The sequence below is a fragment of the Nerophis ophidion genome, linkage group LG25, assembly GCF_033978795.1.
Source record: "Nerophis ophidion isolate RoL-2023_Sa linkage group LG25, RoL_Noph_v1.0, whole genome shotgun sequence".
Classification (NCBI taxonomy): domain Eukaryota; kingdom Metazoa; phylum Chordata; class Actinopteri; order Syngnathiformes; family Syngnathidae; genus Nerophis; species Nerophis ophidion.
The window spans coordinates 20565699-20591560 of NC_084635.1; the positions used below are offsets into that span (position 1 = coordinate 20565699).

At 36.8% G+C, this 25862-nt stretch overlaps 1 long non-coding RNA gene across 1 annotated transcript; it reads left to right on the plus strand.

Moving 5' to 3' along the window:
- Positions 1–4849: 4849 nt before the first annotated feature.
- Positions 4850–22764, plus strand: LOC133542910 (uncharacterized). The gene is made up of 3 exons (XR_009804245.1): positions 4850–5052; positions 14253–14542; positions 20861–22764. It is a non-coding gene; the product is annotated as an uncharacterized LOC133542910 (long non-coding RNA).
- Positions 22765–25862: the final 3098 nt, after the last annotated feature.

Here is a 25862-nt window from a genome sequence, read left to right on the forward strand (position 1 = left end):
AATTTGAAATGTGGACTCGTCAGACCACAGAAAACCTTTCCACCTTGCATCAGTCCATCTTAGGTGAGCTCGGGCCCAGCCAAGCCAGCGATGTTTCAAGATATTGTTGATAAAATGGTTTGGCTTTGCATAGTAGAGTTTTAACTTGCACTTACAGATGTAGCGAACAACTGTAGTTACTGACAGTGGTCTTATGAAGTGTTCCTGAGCCCATGTGGTGATATCCTCTACACACTGATGTCAGTTTTTGATGCAGTACCGCCTGAGGGGTCAAAGTCCGTAATATCATCGCTTACGTCAGTGATTTCTCCAGATTTTCTGAACTTTTTGATAATTTTACGGACCGTAGATGGGAAAATCCCTGAATACGTTGCAATAGCTCGTTGAAAATTGTTGTTCTAAAACTGTTCGACAATTTGCGTACAAATTGGTGACCCTCGCCCCATCCTTGTTTGTGAATTACTTAGCACTTCATGGAAGCTGCTTTTATACACAATCATGGCACCCACCTGTTCCCAATTAGCCTGCACACCTGTGGGATGTTCCAAATAAGTGTTTGATTAGCATTCATCAACTTTATCAGTATTTATTGCCACCTTTCCCAACTTCTTTGTGACGTGTTGCTGGCATCAAATTCTAAAGTTAACGATTATTTGCAAAAAAAAAAAAAATGTTTTGCAGTCTGAATATCAAATATGTTGTCTTTGTAGCATATTCAACTGGATATGGGTTGAAAATGATTTTCAAATCATTGTATTCTGTTTATTTTTACATCGAACACAATTTCCAAAACTCATATGGAAACAGGGTTTGTACATGCTTTAAGTATACAGGGGAAACTCAAAAAATATGAATATCGTGCAAAGATTTGTTTATTCCAGCAAATAGATTTACAAGGTAAAACAAATGTATGACATGGGCTCATAACATGGAAGCTTTCTCTTGATATAATGTTGACGGTTATGCCTTATGGTTTATGAAAACCTCAAATTGATATAATAAGTATAATATTTTGGGTTGTCAATAAATGTAAGCCATTGTCACTAAAAGTGTAACTAATAAAGGCTTGAAATATCTCACTCACTCACTCAATGTTTACTTATATAACTTTAATTATCTAACTTTGAATGTAAGTTGTTTATATCACATATGTCATATTTGAAGTAGAATTGCTGAATTAAATGGACTTTTGCAGGAATTTTATTTTTTTTAGTTTCACCTGTATATCTAATGCAGTAACAGGCACATTCATAATCACGTAATATTTATATTTTGATCATTTCAAGCATACGGCAACACATTACTTTCAAAAACACATCACAACAACAACAACTAACTAACTAACTATTAAACATGGCAGACTTTATGAGATGCAACAGTGACTACTTTGGACACATAATGAACAATATCCTTATATTTTGGACAAGTGGTGAAATAAACGATGGTATTTTGAGAGGTAATCATTTAAGTCGTACATTACTGAAGGCCTAGGTAGGAAACTTATGGCCCGCCACTGACTGTGAGCCACCTCATACTAGCAGGTTTGTTTTTACAATCTATACTGCAAAGAAAAGAGAAATGCGTTTATTGTAATTCTTCTTGTCTCACATAGGGATTTTCAATTTTAGACAAAAATTCCAAAAGAAGTGCAGTTTCCGTTTCAGTTACCAGGGAGTGAGTTAAAATCATACAGATAGCTCGAAAATTTTACATACGCATGTATTTCGGCTCTTCCTCAGTTCATACCATACATTAAAGGCCTACTGAAATGACGATAAAGTTTGCAACTTTTGGTCGCTAATAAAAAAGCCTTGCCTTTACCGGAAGTAGCAGATAATGTGCGCGTGACGTCACCGGTGTGAGGGCTCCTCACATCCTCACATTGTTTATAATGTGATCCCCCAGCAGCAAGAGCTATTCGGACCGAGAAAGCGACAATTTCCCCATTAATTTGAGCGAGGATGAAAGATTCGTGGATGAGGAAAGTTAGAGTGAAGCAGAAAAAAAAGAGAAGCGACGGCTCCAGATGTAATTAGACACATTTATTAGGATAATTCTGGAAGATCCCTTATCTGCTTATTGTTTTAATAGTGTTTTAGTGAGATTATAAAGTCATACCTGAAAGTCGGATGGCTGCGGTGAACGCCAGTGTCTCTCAGAGAAGCCAATTGAGGAGCCAAGATCACAGCTGCCTTTTTGAGCTACAGGAGGAAGTCGCATAATCCACTGAAGTCTCCGGTAAGAGCCGACTTAATATCACAATTTTCCCATCCAAAAACTCGCTGGTTGACGTAGAGAAACATGTTCGCTTCACCGCTCTGTGTTAAAGCTTCACAACAAACAAAGAAACACCGGCGGTGTTTTGGTGCTAAAGGCAGCTGCAATCCATCGCTTTCCACCAGCAGCATTCTTCTTTATAGTCTCCATTATTAATTGAACACATTGCAAAATATTCAGCAACACATATGTCCAAATTACTGTGTAATTATGCGATGAAATGAGACGACTTGTAGCCGTGTGTGGTGCTGGGCTAATATGTCCCCTCCAACCCGAGACGTCACAAACACACGTCATCATTCCGCGACGTTTTCAACAAGAAACTCCACGGGAAATTTAAAATTGTAATTTAGTAAACTAAAAAGGCCATATTGGCATGTGTTGCAATGTTAATATTTCATCATTGATATATAAACTATCAGACTGTGTGGTCGGTAGTAGTGGGTTTCAGTAGGCCTTTAATTATATTAATTGCTAATATGTTAAAAAAAAAGAACATCAACAACATGGTTCTTACAAATCCACATAGTAGTCTTACTCAAACTGATATTTTTTTATACCTCTACCTTACCTATCTAACTTCTCTTATTTTAAAAATAAATAACCGTGCCTGTGGCAAACTCGGTATTGTGCGTTATCAAGATAACAGTGGAAAAAAAATAAAACATGATTAATATCTGCACTGAGTCATCTTTGTCTGGCTTAAGCAATGTACAAAAAAGGGGAACTTGGTTTGGAAGGATAGGCGATGAAAAATCCTTATATGGATATTAAATTCTCACTGTGCATTTGTTTAGTTGTTGCACATGAAACATCCGGTATGAGTAAAAAAATAAATAAAAATAATATATTTGTACTGTACATTACTTTAGGCTTTAAGTGTCCATCTCTTTTTCCGTGCATGTTGCTGATCACGCTTGTCCATGCGCCTTGTGATTCAGCCTCGTCTAATAATACTTGCAGCCTCGGCTGAGGGGGTTGGTGTCATGGAGTCAGAAGAAAATGAGGAATCAGGAATAAGAAGTGAGAGAAGTGGATGTCCCCTGCACGCATGCAGGCAACTGTTGGATGTCATTGTGAAACACATGATGGCCACTGAAACCTTCGCCGACTGTCAGTCAGGAAACAATGTCCTTTGTGCACCGTCCACCCACACAAATGAAATACAGTACTGTGTCGGTATTAGTTAGAAAACTGTTCCAAAAACTAGGCATAAAAATGGCTAGATTAACTAAAATGATCAATCATATACTAGTATTGGCCACTAGAAGTGACCAAACCAGTCAAAGTGGGCTTTTCAGTATCGTTGCCACTGATTGGCTCAGCCTCAGCCAGCATTACTAGATTGGCCTAAAAGAGTGTGAAGGGTGACTAAATTATATTATTCCATGTCTACAGAGCTCTTTCATAATGTTGACAATTTTACGAAGAAAGTAGTATTGTTTTTTTTTTTTAAATTAATTCTCCAGCTATAAAATGTATAATTAGTGATTTATATTTCAGGGACATAAACCAGGTATTACTGCACAAGAGTCTCTCTCATAGTGGATCAAGCCCCGGTGGATAACTTTATAGTTTGGATGAGCTACAAGTTTGATAAGCAAATCCAACAAGTAGCATTATTACTAATATGTTAAAGAAATACAAACAGAGAACATGATAAAAACCATCACGTACTGCGCAATGTCCGCTCTCACTGGGATTTTGACCAATGGGATGTTGTGTCTTTCAGCACAAGGCTTGAGTTCTCCGTTTATATGATGAATTCAACATTACCCAGTTTTTTTTTAAATAAATTCTCCAGCTATAAAATGTATAATCAATTGTTTATACTTCAGGGATGTAAACCAGGTATTACTGTAAAGTCCTTCTCATATAGTAAAGCGCGCCCCCTGGTGGAGCGCATGTAACCTCGGAGAACCTGCTTTTTTTGCCATACCAGAATATGATGAATCGTGTGTAGCACTTGGCTTCACCGTGGGAGAAAAGGAAATGTATATATATATATATATATATATATATATATATATATATATATATATATATATATATATATATATATATATATGTATATATATATATATATATATATATATATATATAAACATATATATACACATATATATACATAAATATATATATATATACAGTATATACATATATATAAACATATATATACACATATATATACATAAATATATATATATATATATATATACACACATATATATATATATATACACACACACATATATATATACATATATGTATCTATACATATATATATATATATACACACACACACACACATATATATATATATATATATACACACACACACACATATATATATATATATATATATATACACACATATATATACATATATATACACATATATATATATATATATATATATATATATATATATATATGTATTATAAATGTGGAATTACATATTGCAGTTGCTCTATAAAAATCTATCCATAATGCTCATCTGTCTGTCTATCTAGGTTGGGTTGAAAAACACATTCTGCAGGAAGTTTGTCACCTTCTTGTTTTTAATAAGGAAGAAGAAAATAGGAGAAGAAGAAGCTTTATGGTACCCAACCTAAATTGGCAGAATTAAGGAAGCTTTTAGTTCCCCTGCTAATTCACAGATATATAGAAAGCTGCATTTATCAACCATCTTTGAGAATTTGCTTCCAGCAGTTAACGGATGGACTTTTGTGGGAACATACGTGCGTGTCTGTGGAGGATTTAAACTACATGATGGTAAGACCAAAGGGCTTTTGCTTCTCGGGTGATTGTGGGCGTTACCTGAGTGGGACACACTTGTGTTAGTTTTTGTGTTACTTTGTCTATGTTCAGTTGTTGACTGTCAAATGTGTTAGTGACTTTACACACTAAATTGGTGAAATGACAATTATTTTCAAAATACACAATTTTTTGACCGTTGACCAGTTCTTGTGTTTACCACTTTAGTTGTGTTGAGCAGTGCTTTTCTTAGTCACAAGCGACTTTAATGACGTCACTAATAAGTAATTTGCAACTTGTTGCAATAAACCCTTTGCACCTTATTTCAAGTATTTTGTATGCATTTGGATTTTAATAGATTTAAATCGTGTTGATTTTTTGATTGGATTCAGATTTTTTTTTCATGTTTTTATTTAACTGTTTGTTTCTGTAAAACAGTTTAAAATGCTTTGTGTACAAATTGTACTCTAAAACAAGCTTGCCTGGTTTTATTTCCAATTGTTTTTTAATCATTTATTCATTCATTAGTAACAGTTTATATATTTTTGTTTAATCAATTTAATTTACCTCATCATTTCTGCTATTTTTATCTATTAAATTTAGTTATATTCATTGTCTTAGGATTCCATCAATGATAGAAATCATGCTTTAAAATTGATGACCCAACAAATGGATATAATTGCCAAATGACTGTATTACTCAAAAGACACATCGCAGTGTTGGAGAGGATTGGTCTAGTTTTACATATAACAATTGGAACAGGAAATGCACAAAGTGTGTATTAAAAAGAATAAGACAGAATTGTCTTAAAGTCGCAAATTTAGGAAGGAAATTCATGGTGTTCAGTTTAATTATTGTTTATTTGTGGTTTATAAACAAGTTTATGCATGCTTATTTGTAGCAAGTTTATTTGTAAAATCACAATTCACACATAAGGCAATTTAGAGATTTTTACAGATCTGTAAAATTGCAAGACAGTGAATAACATTTTTAATTTAAAAAAATAGGATAAAAATAATAATGAATTAATTAAATTAAAACCGAAGAGTGTAGAAACAATACTTTGTTGTCATAATCATTGGTAAATATGTTTTGTAGTGTAATTAATCCCTACTGAAATATCTTGAATTGATTTTTTAAGCATGTTTAAAAAGTGAATGATGGACACTGTTACACCGGAGTTAAATAATATACATATATATACAGAGGTGGGTAGAGTAGCCAGAAATTTTACTCAGGTAAGAGTACTGTTACTTTAACAATGTATTACTCAAGTAAAAGTAAGGAGTAGTCACCCAAATATTTACTTGAGTAAAAGTAAAAAGTATGTTGTGAAAAAACTACTCTGAGTAACTGATGAGTAACCTGTTTGTTTAATGATGGCGGCAACAAGTAATGCACAAAAACATAAAAATAGCATGAACAAATTCAGAGCCAGGAATATCTCTTAAGCAACTAAAACAATAATATGTATTAAATCATATAAATTTGGTTTTACACTGTATTGAAAAAAAAATAGAAAATTAATTTTACCTTCGCAACCTCATTATACTATTGGCTAAGTTTTATATTCATAAATGTAAGTTTCTCAATTCCCGACCTGTTTTTTGTGGCTTTAAAAAAGATTTTGAACTCTACAATGAAACACTCTCTACCTCTAACAACCAAAAAGTTGTAAAAATGGTTATGCTGTTTTCCAAATTTAAATTATTTACTGATATTGAGTGAGCCTATGGCTTTGCACTTTGTTTATATATATATATATATATATATATATATATATATATATATATATATACATATACATATATTATATATATATATATATATATATATATATATATATATATATATATATATATATATATATATATATATATATATATATATATATATATATATATATATATATATATATATATATATATTAAAAAAATCATGTGACCGCCTGGCTCTGTTTGATTGGTGAAACGGAATCAAATGTCACCAGTGACTGCATTGGATTGGTGAAACGCAGGCATGTAATAGATCCTACTTTGAAAGTGTCTGACAAACCAAAACAAACAAAAGTGCATTAACATATCGCTAAAAATCAGTAGCGAGTAGCAAGTAGCGAGCTGAATGCAGATAAATGGAGCAGAGTTAAAGTAGCGTTTGTTCTCTATAAATATACTCAAGTATATATATATACATACATATACACACACACACACACATATATATATATATATATATATTACATACATACACTCACATGTTTTTTTTTTCGATAAATACATGTCTATGTTAACTGTTAATAATGGGGTATTTTACCAAAGATTTAACAAACTTTTTTTTGCAACTACATTTCTCAACTATCTCAGAAGAAATGTTGAGCGAAGGTGATTACGAAATATGCACGCTACCACAGGAGTTACAGCTATGTGGACATAGCCCGGCACTCAGTCTGGCCAAACTGATGTTTCTCAGAGGAGGAGCGCAACACTTCCTGTTGCGACGTAGCCTGTATCCTGTTTTCCACAGTCAGTGGTCATGCGTGTCATTCCCCTCTGCAGGCCTGCGTGGGCACAATCTTGTGACCCTGTGTGCTGTGAGTGTGAAACTCCAACACGAGAGACTCTAAATGTCAGCAAAAGGGTGTTTTGCAACACAACAAATTGTCAGTTGACAATTAGAACATGTCAGTTGTGTCAGGCAGCAGTTTTATCTTTCGGGCCAAAATGGAACCAAATAGGTCAAAATTGAAAATCGAACTTTGACATGCTTTACCCTTTTTGTTGTCTAACCTGCTTCAGCCACTTTCCTCTTACTTTCAGTTGTTAATTGAAACAGACACAGCTTAGATCAGGCCTGGGCAATTATTTTGACTCGGGGGCCCCATTTAGAGAAAACAAATGTGTCTGGGGACCAGTGTATCTATTTATAGAAACACCAATATAAAACCTCACAGCAATGTCTGATTGAATGCTTAAAAACATTATGACAGACTGCCTTAAAAAACGTAATGGAATTTTACATTTTTCTATGAACGATAAAACACTGAATATTAACAAAATATGAATGTCACACCCCCTTTCGATTGACATATTTTACAATCAAGGTAAACGTGACAAAAATGCAACAAACAGTGAAATATGAACGCGAAGAGTACAAAATAAACCCACCTACAATCTATTTGCTGAATTTTCCACAGGGATCAATAACGTACTTTCTATTCTATTCTATTATATTCTATATATCACTAAGCTTTAGAACCTTGTTGTGTAAATCTCCTTCCTCGTCTGTAGAATCTCTTCCTGCTCACACTGCTTGGTGCCTCGTCTGAGCTGCTGTGACGTGGAAAACCATAGTAACTAATTAGATGACCATAGTAACTGGTGTATTATCCATAAGCGCAGATTCCAAGCATTCAAATACTTTGTATACTCGGTAGTTGAAGACTTACGACCATTAGAAAACATGACTGTAAATCATAATGCCAGCTACACATTCCATCTTTAAGATCTAAAAAAAATAATTGGGGAATTTCCGGCGGGCCAGATTGAAAAGCTCAACGGGCCGCATGTGGCCTCCGGGCCTTAATTTGCCCAGGTCTGACTTATATCAACACAAAGGTTACAGGTACCAAAATATGCTCACCACCAAGGCAAAAACACAAATTATGTGTATGACTTCATGTGTTGCGACATCATTTTAATGTGTGCAAGGTTCGCAGAAGCTGTGATATGACTGCTAATACAACATATCGGTCCAACATATTAATATTCCTACTAGGGCTGTCAATCATCAAGTTTTATGTCAGCGACGTGGATTAGTTTAATATTAATCACAGTTCGTACCAATCCATTATAAGAAGCTTCCAATCACAAACCTAGGCTTTTATAATGTTATTACCCTGGTAATTTTTATGTATACATGCTAAAAAGTGATATCATAAATGTTAATCCATCCATCCATCCATCCATCCATCCATCATCTTCCGCTTATCCGAGGTCGGGTCGCGGGGGCAGCAGCCTAAGCAGGGAAGCCCAGACTTCCCTCTCTCCAGCCACTTCGTCTAGCTCTTCCCGGGGGATCCCAAGGTGTTTCCAGGCCAGCCGGGAGACATAGTCTTCCCAACGTGTCCTGGGTCTTCCCCGTGGCCTCCTACCAGCTGGACGTGCCCTAAACACCTCCCTAGCGAGGCGTTCGGGTGGCATCCTGACCAGATGCCCGAACCACCTCATCTGGCTCCTCTCGATGTGAAGGAGCAGCGGCTTTACGTTGAGCTCCCCCCGGATGGCAGAGCTTCTCACCCTATCTCTAAGGGAGAGCCCCGCCACCCGGCAGAGGAAACTCATTTCGGCCGCTTGTACCCGTGATCTTATCCTTTCGGTCATGACCCAGAGCTCATGACCATAGGTGAGGATGGGAACGTAGATTGACCGGTAAATTGAGAGCTTTGCCTTCCGGCTCAGCTCCTTCTTCACCACAACAGATCGATACAACGTCCGCATTACTGAAGACGCCGCACCGATCCGCCTGTCGATCTCACGATCCACTCTTCCCCCACTCGTGAACAAGACTCCTAGGTACTTGAACTCCTCCACTTGGGGCAGGGTCTCCTCCCCAACCCGGAGATGGCACTCCACCCTTTTCCGGGCGAGAACCATGGACTCGGACTTGGAGGTGCTGATTCTCACTCGGCTGCGAACCGATCCAGTGAGAAGCGGTGCCTGGGGAATCTGTGGTGGACTCTCCTATTTCTGGGGCTGAGGTCGCTGAGGTAGTTAAAAAGCTCCTCGGCGGCAAGGCCCCGGGGGTGGATGAGATCCGCCCGGAGTTCCTTAAGGCTCTGGATGCTGTGGGGCTGTCTTGGTTGACAAGACTCTGCAGCATCGCGTGGACATCGGGAGCGGTACCTCTGTATTGGCAGACCGGGGTGGTGGTCCCTCTCTTTAAGAAGGGGGACCGGAGGGTGTGTTCCAACTATCGTGGGATCACACTCCTCAGCCTTCCCGGTAAGGTTTACTCAGTTGTACTGGAGAGGAGGCTTCGCCGGATAGTCGAACCTCGGATTGAGGAGGAACAGTGTGGTTTTCGTCCTGGTCGTGGAACCGTGGACCAGCTCTATACTCTCGGCAGGGTTCTTGAGGGTGCACGGGAGTTTGCCCAACCAGTCTACATGTGCTTTGTGGACTTGGAGAAGGCATTCGACCGTGTCCCTCGGGAAGTCCTGTGGGGAGTGCTCAGAGAGTATGGGGTACCGGACTGTCTTATTGTGGCGGTCCGCTCCCTGTACGATCAGTGTCAGAGCTTGGTCCGCATTGCTGGCAGTAAATGTTAATATCAAATAAATATATTATGCTACATACATATACTCATATATTACAAAATGGTTTGTTCTACCAAAAACCCAGCATGTAACACTTCCCTCAACACAGACGTCATAAAGTCATCAAAGCTGACTTAAGCGTTCGACCCAAAGCACCGACACTTTGGAACAAGGATGATGTGATAGAAAAAAGGTACAAATGTGAGAAATCTATCCGTGGCAGCATATGTGAAAGTTATGTTTAGGTTTCACTTTTGCCTCTCGTTGCACATAACTGTGGTTTGTTCAAAGACCCCTGAATAAAGGTAGAAACAGAGATGTCACTAGGTTTAAAAGACAGTGGTGGACTTAACCCAGAGGAGATGCACTACTAATAATATAATTATAATAATAATAATGTATTCCGCCCGATTGTAGCTGAGATAGGCGCCAGCGCCCCCCGCGACCCGAAAGGGAATAAGCGGTAGGAAATGGATGGATGGATGGATGTATTATGATTCATATTATCCAACGTGAATGGATATTAGTTAAAGTAACTGTGTAAAAAAGGGGGGAATCAATAAGCTTATATGTCTTTCCATTACCCTTTTGAGATATGTTTAATTGTATTTAATTTCATTTTCTTAATTCAAATTTCTTTTCTTTTTTGCGAAATAATAATATTGCCATTGAGAACAAGTCTGTTCAATGGAGATATGTATGTATATTATGCACTACATGTGTGATGGGGAGCTGACTTTGACATATGGTACTCAAAAAAACAAAAAACAAAACAATCAGCTAATCTCTACTCTATGCACTGAAGTAAAGGGAATTTGACGTTATTATCATATTTACAGTGGGGCATAAAAGTATTTAGTCAGCCACCGATTGTGCAAAATTTTCCCACTTAAAATGATGACATAGGTCTGTAATTTTCATCATAGGTACACTTCAACTGTGAGAGATAGAATGTGAAAAAAAAAATCCAGTAATCCACATTGGAAGAATTTTAAAGAATTTATTTGTAAATTATGGTGGAAAATAAGTATTTGATCAACCATTCAAAGCGCTCACTGATGGAAGGATGTTTTGGCTCAAAATCTCACGATACATGGCCCCATTCATTCTTTCCTTAACACGGATCAATCGTTCTGTCCCCTTAGCAAAAAAACAGCCCCGAAGCATGACGTTTCTACCCCCAGCCTTCACAGTAGGTATGGTGTTCTTGGGATGCAACTCAGTATTCTTCTTCCTTCAAACACGATGAGTGGAGTTTATACCAAAAAGTTCTATTTTGGTTTCATCTGACCACATGACATTCCCCCAATCCTCTGCTGTATCATCCATGTATCCATTTTGGTATAAACTCAACCTGTCGTGTTTGGAGGAAGAAGAATACTAAGTTGTATCCCAAAAACGCCATATCTACTGTGAAGCATGGGGGTGGAAACATCATGCTATGGGGCTGTTTTTCTGCTAAGGGGACAGGACGATTGATCCGTGTTAAGGAAAGAATGAATGGGGCCATGTATCATGAGATTTTGAGCCAAAACCTCCTTCCATCAGTGAGAGCTTTGAATGGTTGACCAAATACTTATTTTCCACCATAATTTGCAAATAAATTCTTTAAAATTCCTTCAATGTGAATTCCTGGATTTTTTTTCACATTCTGTCTCTCACAGTTGAAGTGTACCTATGATGAAAATTACAGACCTCTGTCATCATTTTAAGTGGGAGAACTTGCACAATCGGTGGCTGACTAAATACTTTTTTGCCCCACTGTAAGTACATAACGACACTTCGTATGAATAATCAAAATCATTCTGGCCACTTTATATTGAATTTGTTGCCACCTATATGTATATATGTTGATTTTTCAACAAAACCAAAGTATTTAGGGTGGTTTATCTTGATATGTTAATCCCATCTTTAAAAAAGTAAAATGTATTAGGGTTTTTATGTCTTTTAAAATGTTGGTTTCAACCCAGTCCATGCAAAAACTAGTTGTTTTTTTTTGTGCGTGTAAACCTACCAAGAGTGTTGTGGGGTGGCGGGCCCTTTAGGAGTCTTCTGAATGGGGTTCCACGGCTCTGTTTATTACTAACGTTCTGTTTCCATGGTTATCGTTATTGTGCTTCTTGATGCCGCCTTGTGCAAACGCCTTAAGATGCAACTTGTAAACCCTTTAAAAAGTCTGTGTCCTAACATTTAATTAATCAGGGGCAGTTTTTTGCAATCCATTTGTGCGTTGACAGAGGCATAGTGATTAAGGGCCCCGGGCTTTTGTGAGAGTGTTTGGAATCAATCAAATGATTTATTTTGTTCTTGGTGGCACATAAAGGGTGCATTCACATTAGTGTTCACATTATTGAGTGACTAAAAAAAGACGATCGAGGTGATTGGGCCTGCCGATGTAACATTATACTCAAAACTTTGGTAAAAGTACGAACCCTGTTTTTTGACGGAAAACAAGAGGGCTGACTTCCTGTTCGTTTTCAGTTATGAGTTTTTGAGAGTTTTATGTATGCCCCCATGATGAACGTCTCTGGTGATTTTTGTGTTGATTCGTGAAACTAGTATGTAAACTACCGTATTTCCTTGGCTTGCCGCCAGGGCGCCAATTAATTTAAAACCTCTTCTCACTCCTGCGCTTACCAAAGGCATGCGGTAAAAGTAAGCATGCGCTAATTATTTTAAAACCTCTTCTCACTCCGGCACTTACCAAAGGTATCCAGTCAACATTTGAGTGTGATGTAAGCTTGGACCTTAAATCCTACTGAATAGCTCTTAATCTTCTTCCCTTTATGCGATTTCAAATGACCGGTATTGAAATCAGCCTCCTACATTTTAAAAATGATGACAGGGGAAGTGTCACTCGTGACGTCACGAGTTTGACCAGGCGGTAATACTAAGCATGTGCCAATTATTTTTGGAAGTGAGTTTGACCCGGCAGTAATTCAAGGCAGGCGCATACTATATGCCCTGCGGCAATTCAAGGAAATATGGCATATACCTTTTACAGGTGGCACTGGAAAGTTAATTTTAAAAAAAATCATTTTTGGGAACCCCAAAATATAAAACATTTTCGCCTGCAAAATTTTTACACTTTTTGTGTACGTTAAGTGTCTCAAAAAGTTGTCAAAACCATAATAACAGTAATAATAATAATAATAATAATAATAAAAACTACAGCAATTTCAACCGGGCCTTGCACTGCACCTTGTATTTCACCTGTGGTGCTTGCGCTGCAACCCCAATGACACATGAAATAACACAAAACGAGGGATCTTCTAAAACAGACCTGGGCAAACTAAGGCCCGGGGGCCACATGTAGCCAGTTGAGCTTTTCAATCTGGCGCGCCGGACATTTCCAAATAACTCTTTTAGATCTTTAAGATGGAAAGTGTAGCTGCCATTAAGATGTGCACTCATGTTTTCTAATGACCGGGAGTCTTCAACTATACTAAGTCTTTCAATGGTTGGAATCTGCATCATATATATACTAGTTAACTATAGTCATCTAATTAGTTACTATGAGGTATCTCAAATTGTAGTTTATTTTTTCACCATGTTTGTTGCATTTTGGTTGCGTTTTGGTTGATTGTAAAATATGTTGTCAATATTCAGTGTTTTATCATTCATAGTTAATATTGTAAATCCCACATTTTTTATTTTCATATACATTCTGGGTGTCTCATTCAGTAAAAAAAAAATCAAATTCCATTCAGTTTAATGTGGTCTGTCATAACGTTTTTAGCTTCCAATCATTATTGTGAGGTTTAGTATCAGTATTTCTAAAAATAGATATACTGGCCCCCAGACACACCTTTTTTCATCTAATTCTAAAATAATTCCCCAGGCCTGATCAAAACTACACTCTCAAACAGGCCGGGGGGACATTTAAAGTTTTCCTATTTTGCAGGGTGAGGATCTCACTGATCCGGGAGGAGCTCAGAGTAGAGCTGCTGCTCCTTCACATAAAAAAAGAGCCAGTTGAGGTGGATTGGGCATCTAGTTCGAATGCCTCCTGGATGCTGCCCAGCCAGAAGGAGGGATTATGTCTCGCCTGGGAACGCCTCGGCCCAACCCTGGAACTGGAAGAGATGTCAGGGCTTCCCTACTGGCACTGCTATCCGGATCCGGAAATGCTGAAGAACAAGGATGGATGGATGGATGGATTCCCATTTTGGGCTGGTGGATTGTCAAAAGATTGTAAGTAGAGGAAACGAAACAAAATCAAGAGACCAAAAAAACCTAGCCTTAACAAGTACAAAGCTCGGCAACTAATGACCTGATGCAAATACAAAAGAGCTTTCAGTCTTTGAAGGCGGTCGGATTATTTTACTGCACCACCAAGGCCTTTTGCAATGGGTCATTGCTGATTTTACACATTTCTTAAAATGTAAAGTGTTTGTCCAAGTTTTTGTCCACTTGGACAAAAATACCAAGTGGTATTTTATAGAACTCAGGCCACAAAACTGCCCAATAACCACCAGATGGCATCTGCCAGGGAAGGACTTTGTGCAGTGTCAGCAGTTGGTGGCATATTCTATCTAATTATCATTTCTTATACATTTTATACCCCGGGAAGTTTAAACTACCTAGTTGGCTTTGAGGTACTTCAGTAGGATTTTGAGTCAGGGTTCAAAAGGTTGGTGGAACGTGTAGATGTGTGTGTGTGTGTATATATATATATATATATATATATATATATATATATATATATACACACACACACACACACACACACACACACACACACACACATATACATACATACCTTTTTTAATTTTTTTTTTATTTCAAATATGCAAAAAAACAAGAGCAAGCCTGATCCAATACAGTGATATAGCCTTAACAGCCCTTATAACAAAACGGAAACAATGGAGAATTTTTTTTTCCGTACATATTTGAAAAGGAGTGAGAATAACTTTACATTTATTTAATCCCACCCCTTTTCTTTATATCATAAATTAGTCTGAGCTAAAACTACCTGTTCGCTCTATGTACAACCTTAATGAAATTGTATATAACATAACATGGTCACTACTGCCTACTTTGTCTCATTATATTCTTATTTTACTGTTATATTTTTATTCCCATTGTTGCTTTTTATTGTTTATTCTTATTGTAATATTTCTCTATTTTGTTTCCATTTAAACCCCCATTATTTACCTATTTTAAATTGATCTCAACTCTGTACACTGCTGCTGGAATTTTAATTTTCCTGATGGAACTCTCCTGAAGGAATCAATAAAGTACTATCTATCTATCTATACATTAATGATAAATATATACATACATCTACACACTACATATATTGGTAAATGCATGTATTTACATGCGTAACAATGCATGTGATCAAGTACTATGATTTTGACAGAGACTCTAGAGTCGTTTCTTGTGTTTTTATATCTCAAGATTGAATTTTTTTTTTTCTTCATTTTTCCCTCTATTTGACGTGTACAAAGTGAATGTGGAAACTGTTGGCATAATTAGATTTTAACTTCAGCCTATACCTTGTTGGTCAGGATATGTAAACCGATACTTTGATTTGTTTATCTGCTATGCACTTGAGGTGTACCGTTTATATGAACCGATGTCCGGATAAAAAAAGTTTAATTGAAATTGAATTGAAGGTTCAATCAAATTAATCACACAAACGAACTAATCAAGATTAATGCATTCATTTTGACACCTGAAATTACTGCATAATAGGGATGGGCAGAATGGCCTGAAATCTATATCAAGATATATTTTGCAGCCTTCTGTGTGAAAATAATCAGAAACTATTTTTGCTTGTCAAGTTTTAATTTGATGTGATTACCTGCATTTGCAACTTAAATATATATTTTTTGATAATCGAAGCATTTTAAAACGGATTACAACTGATTTAGCTGCTAACCTATGCAGTAAAGTATTGTGTTATTTTCAGTTGTTTTATTTTGAAAAAATATTACTAATCTATTTGCTGTTTTACTGTTAATAATTGGCTACTTTCTGTTGGTTGTGACATGGTTCTATCTAATGTCTGTTAAAATATAATAAACACTTATTCTAATGTTGAATACTTTGCATTAGTTGTGGGTAACACTGCAAATATGGGTATGGATCAAATACCAAGTCGTTACAGTGGGCCAGCATCGATCATACAAATGCTAATACGTTAACTTTTTAAGATAAATTCATGTGAACATTTTTTATCACAATTAAAATTAGACAAAAACACAGGATGGTAATGTAACATCAATTAAATATTTAAAATTATTTCTAACTATGGTCTTTGATTTAAAGGCCTACTGAAACCCACTACTACCCACCATGCAGTCTGATAGTTTATATATCAATGATGAAATATTAACATTGCAACAAATGCCAATACGGCCGGTTTAGTTTACTAAACTACAATTTTAAATTTCCCGCCAGTTTCTTGTTGAAAACGTCGCGGAATGATGACGCGGACGCGTGATGTCACGGACTGTAAGGAAATATTAGCGCTGCACCAAACAGGGCTAAATGTCATCTCTGTTCATGGCGTAATTACACAGTAATTTGGACATCTGTGTTGCTGAATATTTTGCAATTTGTTCAATTAATAATGGAGACTATAAAGAAGAATGCTGTTGGTGGAAAGCTGTGGATTGCAGCTGTCTTTAGCACCGAGACACAACCGGTGTTTCTTTGTTTCTTTGTTGTGAAGCGGAGCGGTCAAGTGAACATGTTTTCTCTACGTCAACCAGTATGTTTTTGGATGGGGAAATTGTGATATATATATTACCGGAGACATCAATGGATTATTCGTCGTCCTGCAGCAGCTGTCATGTCAAAAAAGGCAGCTGTGAGCTTGGTTCCTCAGCTTCTCTCCGCAGCCATCCGACCTCGACGTATGTCTTTACAATCGTTAAAATCTCACTAAAACACTATTAAAACAATAAGCAGATAAGGGATCGTCCAGAATTATCCTTAGTAAATGTGTCTAAAAACATCTGAATCGCTCACAATGCAATCGCCTTTTTTTTTTCTAGTCCTTCGCTATCAATATCCTCAACAACAAATCTTTCATCCTCGCTCAAATTAATGAGGACATTGTCATTTTCTCGGTCCGAATAGCCTCACATTATAAACAATGTGAGGATGTGAGGAGCCCTCACACGGGTGACGTCATCATCTGCGACTTCCGGTACAGGCAAGGCTTTTTTATTAGCAACCCAAAGTTGCGAATTTTATCGTCGATGTTCTCTACTAAATCCTTTCAGCAAAAATATGGCAATGTCTCGAAATGATCAAGTATGACACATAGAATGGACCTGCTATCCCCGTGTAAATAAGAAAATCTCATTTCAGTAGGCCTTTACATAATTTGTTTTTCGCACTTAAAGTCCTCCTTTTGTAAACAATAACAAAAAGACGATAGCAAAGAAATATATATAACCACTATTGTATCAAACCTATACTGTCCGTCAGTATTTGTATCGACACAGCAAGAATGTGTCTTCAACATGCATTATCACGATATAACGATAGTATTAAAAGCGCCATCATTGGCCAAATGTATATAATTAATATATATCACACAACTCAACTGTAAGGTACAAGGTAAAAAATAAATGTATATATCTTTTTATTACATTAACACCTCTACATGCTGCAAAAAAAACAAATGTTTGCACTACCTAACTATCGAAGATGACAATCTTTTGACTGTACTTGGACAGAAAAACTGAGAAGTGGAAAACGACACCCTGCTGTGAGAGCACACAAGAATAATGCTTTGTCACCGCTCACAGTTTTGTGCAGTAGTGTAGTACTTATACTAAAATACACACTTTGTCAATACAGTTTCTATAGCTACGGGCTGGAATGATTGAATAATGTAGGGTCCTTTTTTTTTTTGAATGAAATGTTTCATAACATTTTGTTCAATTTCAAAACTTAGCATTATTAATTTAGTAATGACATACTTTTTGATGAATAAAATGACTAAATAAAATTTTGACTTGTACATTTTAAAGAAAAGAGACATCAGCTGCTATCAAAATGTCTTCGCCCCTTCTTGCTTTCACCAACATATAGCCTCTGTCCTCCTCAGATGGAGGAAGGGTGTGGGTTGCGGGTGGGGGTTCTCTTTTGATGTACCCATTTGTCCTGGGTTGGCATGACAACGCTTCCTATACTGGTTGTAAGCCACTGGATCTTGTGCTTCCCCCGCCGGCTCATAACTATCTTTGTGTTATGGTTGACTGCAATGCGTGCAACGCTTAGCTTGACTATTAAAAACATTAAATAATAACAATAATTTATGAGTATGCTGGCAAATGTGTGCAGTTATCATGGAAACGAAAAACAAATATAGTAGCATGTACCTCAACTTCACAGTTTGGAACTAAAAAAAAAATATATAAATGTTTTTTCTCAATCAAATATATATAAATGTATACATATAGATATCTTAATCAAAACAGCACAATTTTAACATGTAATCTGCCTTTTAAAAAGAAAAATCAACTTTAAAATAAGAAATATTGCATGACAAAAGAAAATGTGCCGCAAACAGCTACTGTGGTTTTCTCAAGTAATGTAATAACGTAGGGCAGCTGCGGACCGCAACAATTTACTACTTCGCCATATTTTCATGGATAAAAGTCTGCCGTTTGAATACTATTTAAACCAGGGGTGTCAAACTGAAATACAGAGTGGGCCAAAATTTAAAACTGAACTAAGCTGCGGGCCAAGGTTGAACAGATTAACCTTTTAATAGGGACACAAACAACTTTTGCATTGAATATTGAACAAGCAAGGCTTATATAACTTTATAGTGACATGCAAAATCGAGTTTCAAATAATAATAATAATAAAAAAATATCAATGGCATATCAAATAAAATTCAAATACAAATTGAATGCCTCTTTTCTATTTGCAGCCTCTGAGATAAATATCAAAATATATTGTAGCGTCCCGAAGAGTTAGTGCTGCAAGGGACCCTGGGTATGTGTTCTGTTGTGTTACGATACGGATGTTCTCCCGAAATGTGTTTGTCCTTCTTGTTTGGTGTGGGTTCACGGTGTGGCGCATATTTCTAAAAGTTTTAAATTTGTTTATACGGCCACCCTCAGTGTGACTTGTATGGCTGTTGACCAAGTATGCTTGCATTCACTTGTATGTGTGTAAAAGCCGCATATATTATGGGACTGGGCCGGCACAATGGTGGTATGGAGGAAAAGCGGATGGGACGACAGGTTGTAGAGAACGCTAAAGGCAGTGCCTTTAAGGCACGGCCCAAATTTGCCGTTCAGGTGGAAATTGGGAGAAATTCGGGAGTATGGTTACCCCGGGAGATTTTCGGGAGGGGCACTGAACTTCGGGAGATCTCCCGGAAAAAAATCGGGAGGGTTGGCAAGTGTGAGAAATTGCGGTAGAATACCGGCGGGCCAGCTCTAATGTTAATTTGATATTGCCTCAAGGGCCAAATGAAATTACAAGGTGGGCCAAATTTGGCCCACGGGCTAGAGTTGGACACCCATGATTTAAATGTTCTTGGCTGGCACAGATCCGAGATACTGTTTCAGTAGGGGGTCAACTCTGCGGACTCACTTGAACGGCGTCACACTGCCATTACAGTTGTTGGCTACACGGTTGGTTATGTTTTTATCCATCCATCCATTTTCTACCACTTGTCCTTTTTGCAGGAGCCTACCTCAGCTGCATTCAGGCGGTAGGTGGGGGTACACCCCGGACAAGTCTCCACCTCATCGCAGGGCCAACACAGACAGACAAACACTCACATTCACACTCGAGGCCCAATTTAGTGTTGCCAATCAACCTATCCCCAGGTGCATGTCTTTGGAAGTGGGAGGAAGCCGGAGTACCCGGAGGGAACCCACGCAAACTCCACACAGAAAGATCCCGAGCCCGGGATCGAACCCAGGACCTTCGTATTGTGAGGCAGACACACTAATAACCCCTCTTCCAACGTGCTGTTTTTAACTATTTCCTAAATTAAATTAATATTATCCACTTCTTCACTGTCAGCACTACCGTGAACTGATTAACGTGGACCCCGACTTAAACAAGTTGAAAAACTTATTGGGGTGTTACCATTTAGTGGTCAATTGTACGGAATATGTACTGTACTGTGCAATCTACTAAATAAAATATTGCAGACAATTTTTTAAGATTTGGCTGACTGCAGATAGCCACCTGCTCCGGTGTTTTGGGGCACTTAAGTTCCAGTTTTGCATACATTTCCATACATTTTATAATTTAATAATTTTAAAAAGTTGCAAGTGATAAACGCGTATTTAGTGAAATGAAAAAGAAATGTAAATCTGCATCAGTACACACGATTTAAAGATGCATCAATAATCGGCTTTCAAATCGTCTCGTATACCTCCTGAATCGTAATCTTAATCGCATTGGGAGGTCGCCAAAGATTCCAACCTCTACTCACCATTGGTTCTGAGTGTAGTCAGCTAATGTTAGTGATTTGGCTGACTAACAAACTTTTTTTGAAAATGTATGCATTCTATCCAGGAGATCGCAAAAAAGCTGCTGCCTGACCAGGGTTCAGAAAATCTGCAAAGACTCCTCCCACCCCCACCAAGGACTGTTTTCACTGCAGGACTCAAGAGGTTCCGCAGCCTCCGTAGCAGAACCTCCAGTTTCTGTAACAGCTTCTTCCCCTCAGGCCTTAAGACTCTTGAACGCATCATAATGAAATTATCCCCTCAACTCCCCCTGAAAAGGATTAGCTCGCTGGAATAAAAAAGACAATATAACATACATCCATAAGCATGGATGCATGTGAAAAAAGTGCAATGTATTTATCTGTACAGTAATCTGTTTATTTATATCTGCACCTTATTGCTTTTTTTTTTATCCTGCACTACCAAGAGCTAATACAACAACATTTAGTTCCTTTTTGTACTGTAAAGTTCAAATTTGAATGACAATAAAAAGGAAGTCTAGTCCAAGACTAAGTCAAAGTCTATCTTAACGACATGACTGCATATTTTAGGTATGTGCACGCGATCCGAGCTCGAGCAATTTTTGTTTAATATATTTAGTAATTGTGAAAAATATGAATGCTTAAAAAAAACAAACACACGTTCGCATTTCAATGCATTTTCTTTATTTGCATGACTATTTATATTGTAGATTGTCAATGAAGGCATCAAAACTATGAGTGAACACATGTGGAGTTATGTACTTAACAAAAAAAGGTGAAATAACTGAAAACATGTTTTTTATCCCGTTTTTTGTTTTTTTTTAAATATCCACCCGGTGCTCCGATTACTGCTTTGCACACTCTTGGAATCTCTCGACGCACTTCAAGCACACCTGTGAAGTGAAAACCATTTCAAGTGACTACCTCTTGAAGTTTATCGAGAGAATGCCAAGAGTGTGCAAAGCAGTAATCAGAGCAAAAGCCTGGCTATTTTGAAGAAACGTTTTCAGTTATTTCACCTTTTTTTGTTAAGTACATAACTTCACATGTGTTCATTCAAAGTTTTGATGCCTTCAGTGACAATCTACAATGTAAATAGTCATGAAAATAAAGAAAATGCAATGAATGAGAGAAGGTGTGTCCAAATTTTTGCCCTGTGCTGTGTATAAGTGTACTATGAGCAAGTTGCAAAAATACACATTGAGGTTTTGTTCCGAAGTGTACTTCAACTCAATTGTTATCATTTAGATGAGTTCCATTTCAAGTGTTTTTTTGTTGTTGTAATTAATAAAGTCATGTAAATGGTGGCACATTTAAAATTGTTGAACTATCGCTGCATGTTAATGTATCTGCAACACCGTCAGTGAATTGCTGACATGACTAAAGATCAGTAAGATCAGTTCTTGGTGTTATTTTCAGTTTTTCTTTGTTCAGTCTTCTCAGTAAGTGTGATTGCATAACTTAAAAAGAAACATTTTGATTCATAATTGTACTTGTTATTTGAAGTTACCTTTTGATATGATGTAGTAACTTGTATTTTGCAACAGTAGAAATACCCTAAACAATACTTTTTACTATTGGGATCATCCCATGAATGCTACATGTACATATGTCCATTTTAAGACATTCATAGAACTGAATCCGGAAGACAAGTTTTCACTTCCTCTTTTTACATTTGTGCTTGTAATGCTGTAGTTTGTATGCTGCACTTATTTTTTTTTTTTTCCCATGCCACTGAGATGCATAACATTTCAATGGAAACAATTCATTTAAGACACAGCTATCAATAAAAATGTACTGTGTTGCATCACATGCAATTATTGATCATTTATGTGTCTCTAGTAAATGGACACATATATGTATTACATTAAGTACCGTGTATTTTATGATACTTTCCAGTGCTATTTTTTTATACAAATATTTTTAATTGAACACATCTGTAAGAATGTGTATTTAGAGTACTTTTCAATAATAAAATACAATATACAACGATGTGTGTTTGTTTACACACACGCACTGTATTTATATATATACACACACACATACATACATACATACATACATACATACATATATATATATATATATATATATATATACACACACATACATATATATATACACGTATATATACACACTTATAAACACACAAATATATACACTTGTGTAGTGCATTAAAGTATGTGAACTTTCTTTTTTTTTTCTATTTCATTCAAAGTGAACATATAATTGCGCTTAAAATTATTCAAATGGATAATCTTAATAAATCGACAAATAGCTCAACACATTTACTATTACAAACCGGTCTCTTTTTATTAACCATTTAATGAAAGTTTGGACATTTTGAAAATACGTGTAATATACAATAGGGGTTGAGTGATTTTGAGTGCTACTGTATTACTCATATTTGTCCACACAGAACAAATAGAAATCTTCCATGACAGAGCCTGATGCTTCATAGAACCGGTCATGTGGCAACTCATGCAGTCAGACGATTTATTTTCGATGTGTGCTCATCTGGTTAGATTTGGTCAAGTCTACTATCATTTCATGGCCATGTTTGTGTCGGTATTGATTTTTAGGACATTTGATCTAACATCACTTCTTATTGTAAGTATGAATTATCAATTGCCAGTTGTGAGAAAACCTAAAAAAAAACAAAAAACATTCTCAACATGTCATTGTTGGTGTTAATACTTGTCCTCGCATCACACAAATAGAAACGACAAGAAATAAGGAGCAAAAAAATATATCATACTTAATCTAATTTAAAATATATATACATATATATATATATATATATATATATATATATATATATATACATGTATATATATTAATTTAAAATATATATACATATATATATATATATATACATGTATATATATTTTAAATTAGATTAAGTATATATATAATTGTGCACAATTTATTTTCACACAATACTTGCATTTCTTGGGATGCACTTGTATCATTAGACTTAATTCTAATTTGCATTGTTGACTATATACTGTATAGTATGTATATGTATATATTTTGAACTACATTAAATTGGTCTCAAAATGTATGAAATTAGCCCCCACATCAGTCATCCAATCACGCATCAATTATTTATACGTGAAATGCAACCATATTCTAATCTGAATAATTGCACTGTTAAATTTAGAGTAATCTTAATTAATAACGGGTTATTACTCACCTTGCAGGATTTAAATGAAATTAAGCCCAATATTTTGAGGCAAATAATTCTATCAACAGAATGTCATACAGGAATTTTTAAACAAATGTTTTACTTGTATCAATCAATCAATGTTTATTTATAGTCAGGCCTGCCCCGACAGTTTGTTTGTGTTTTAGTTTTTTCCTCTGTGTGTAGTATTTACTCTCAGCGCTCTTTTTTTGTTGGTTTCCTGTCTTTCTCCCTGAGCGCTGTTTCCCCCCAGCTGCGGCTGATTGGCACCTGGCCACACCTGGTGTCAATCAGCCCACTCCGATTTAGACCAGTCTTACCATTCAGTCTGTGCTGGATTATTGTCAAGTATTATTGCTCCTGTCGTGTCGTCCCGTGTCGTGCCTTTGCAACGCAGCGGTAAGCTATATTTGTTCGATGTCTGTAGCTTGCTGTTTTTTGTTCCCTGCTTCCAGTTTGTTTTCATATTACAAGTACGACTTCTGTTTTCATGCTCGGTACCCGCTGGCTTCCACACTAGGCCCCTTTTTGTTATTGCTAGTGTTGCGATCCGCTGCTCGGATCTCTACATATTATTGTTTTCTGCTCTGCTGTTACTCTCAGCTCCTGCACACCTTTCTTTACTAATCACCTTCCTTATTTAAGCTCGCCCCTTTTGTTAGTTCCTTCTGGGATCCTAATTTGCTCACATGCAACAAGTGACGACTGCTATTTGTCTACGTATGTATATTCTCGCTAGCTTTCACGCTAAGCCGTTGTTTTATTCTAGCTCTCACGCTAATGATTTGTTTTTCCCTTTTTGTGTGCCTTCGTGCCAAGTTTTAGTTTTCTGTTTGTTACTCCTCGCTTTATGCTAGCGCCTTTGGTTTGTTGTTCTGCTCAGCTCCAGTGTTTTTGTTTCTTAGCCTGTTTTTGTTACTAAATAAATTTATTCATACCATACCTCTTGCTGTGTTCGAGCCGATGCATTCCTGGAGGGACAAACCCTGCAGCGCGGTGCCGACCAGTCGTTACAGCTAGCTTCAATGCCAAGTTCTTTTTGTTTTCTAGCTCCCATGCTAGCTCTCTTAGTTGGTTATCCGCCTCGTGCGTGCTTTTTGTTGTACCCCTTTTGTTTGTTCTTGTTTTAGTATTTATATTAAATCATGTTTTCTCATTCAATGCCTGCCTCCTTCTCTGCATCTTGGGGTTCGACACAAACCAACTCTGACATATATAGCCCTAAATCGCAAGTGTCTCAAAGGGCTGCACAAGCCACAACGACATCCGTATGCACTTCATTTACTTGTTCAAAACCTGCTGACAGTTCTATCAGCATGACATGACCACTGACCGTACGATAACACACCTTTGAGGTAACGATAAAAAATTAAGACAAAAAATTAAGACAAAAAACATCACCAACATTGCCTGATTAATTTGTGTTTGTACATGAATAATGAGGTCATGTTGTTTGTGGTTTCCAAAAATCTCCAATTGCGCCATTCATCAAAAGTTTTGAGGAAGCAAGAATGTCATGTCTACAGAAGCAAAATGTTTATTTCAAAACCAAAAAGACCTCCCAAGAAGTTAAGCAGGCCTTTTTTTGCCGCAGAATCACAGTCCTCACTGTGCTTGACTATATGTGACAGATGGCATGCACACAGCTTGAATGGCATTGGGTTGGCAAGGATCTGGACACAATTCCTGTCAACTGGACACATTCCAGTTTCTTCAAGGGCTGTGCACTCATCTGACATTACCTTTAGGATGCTTTGGATTCATTGCTTCTTGCCAATATCCAACAATGTCATTGGGTTGCAGTCCAACCAGTTATATGGTTGTCATAACAGACTGACAAGTTCTTAGACCTCCCCTCTAATACACATTAAGTATGTGTATAATAAAGTTGTTTCTTCAAA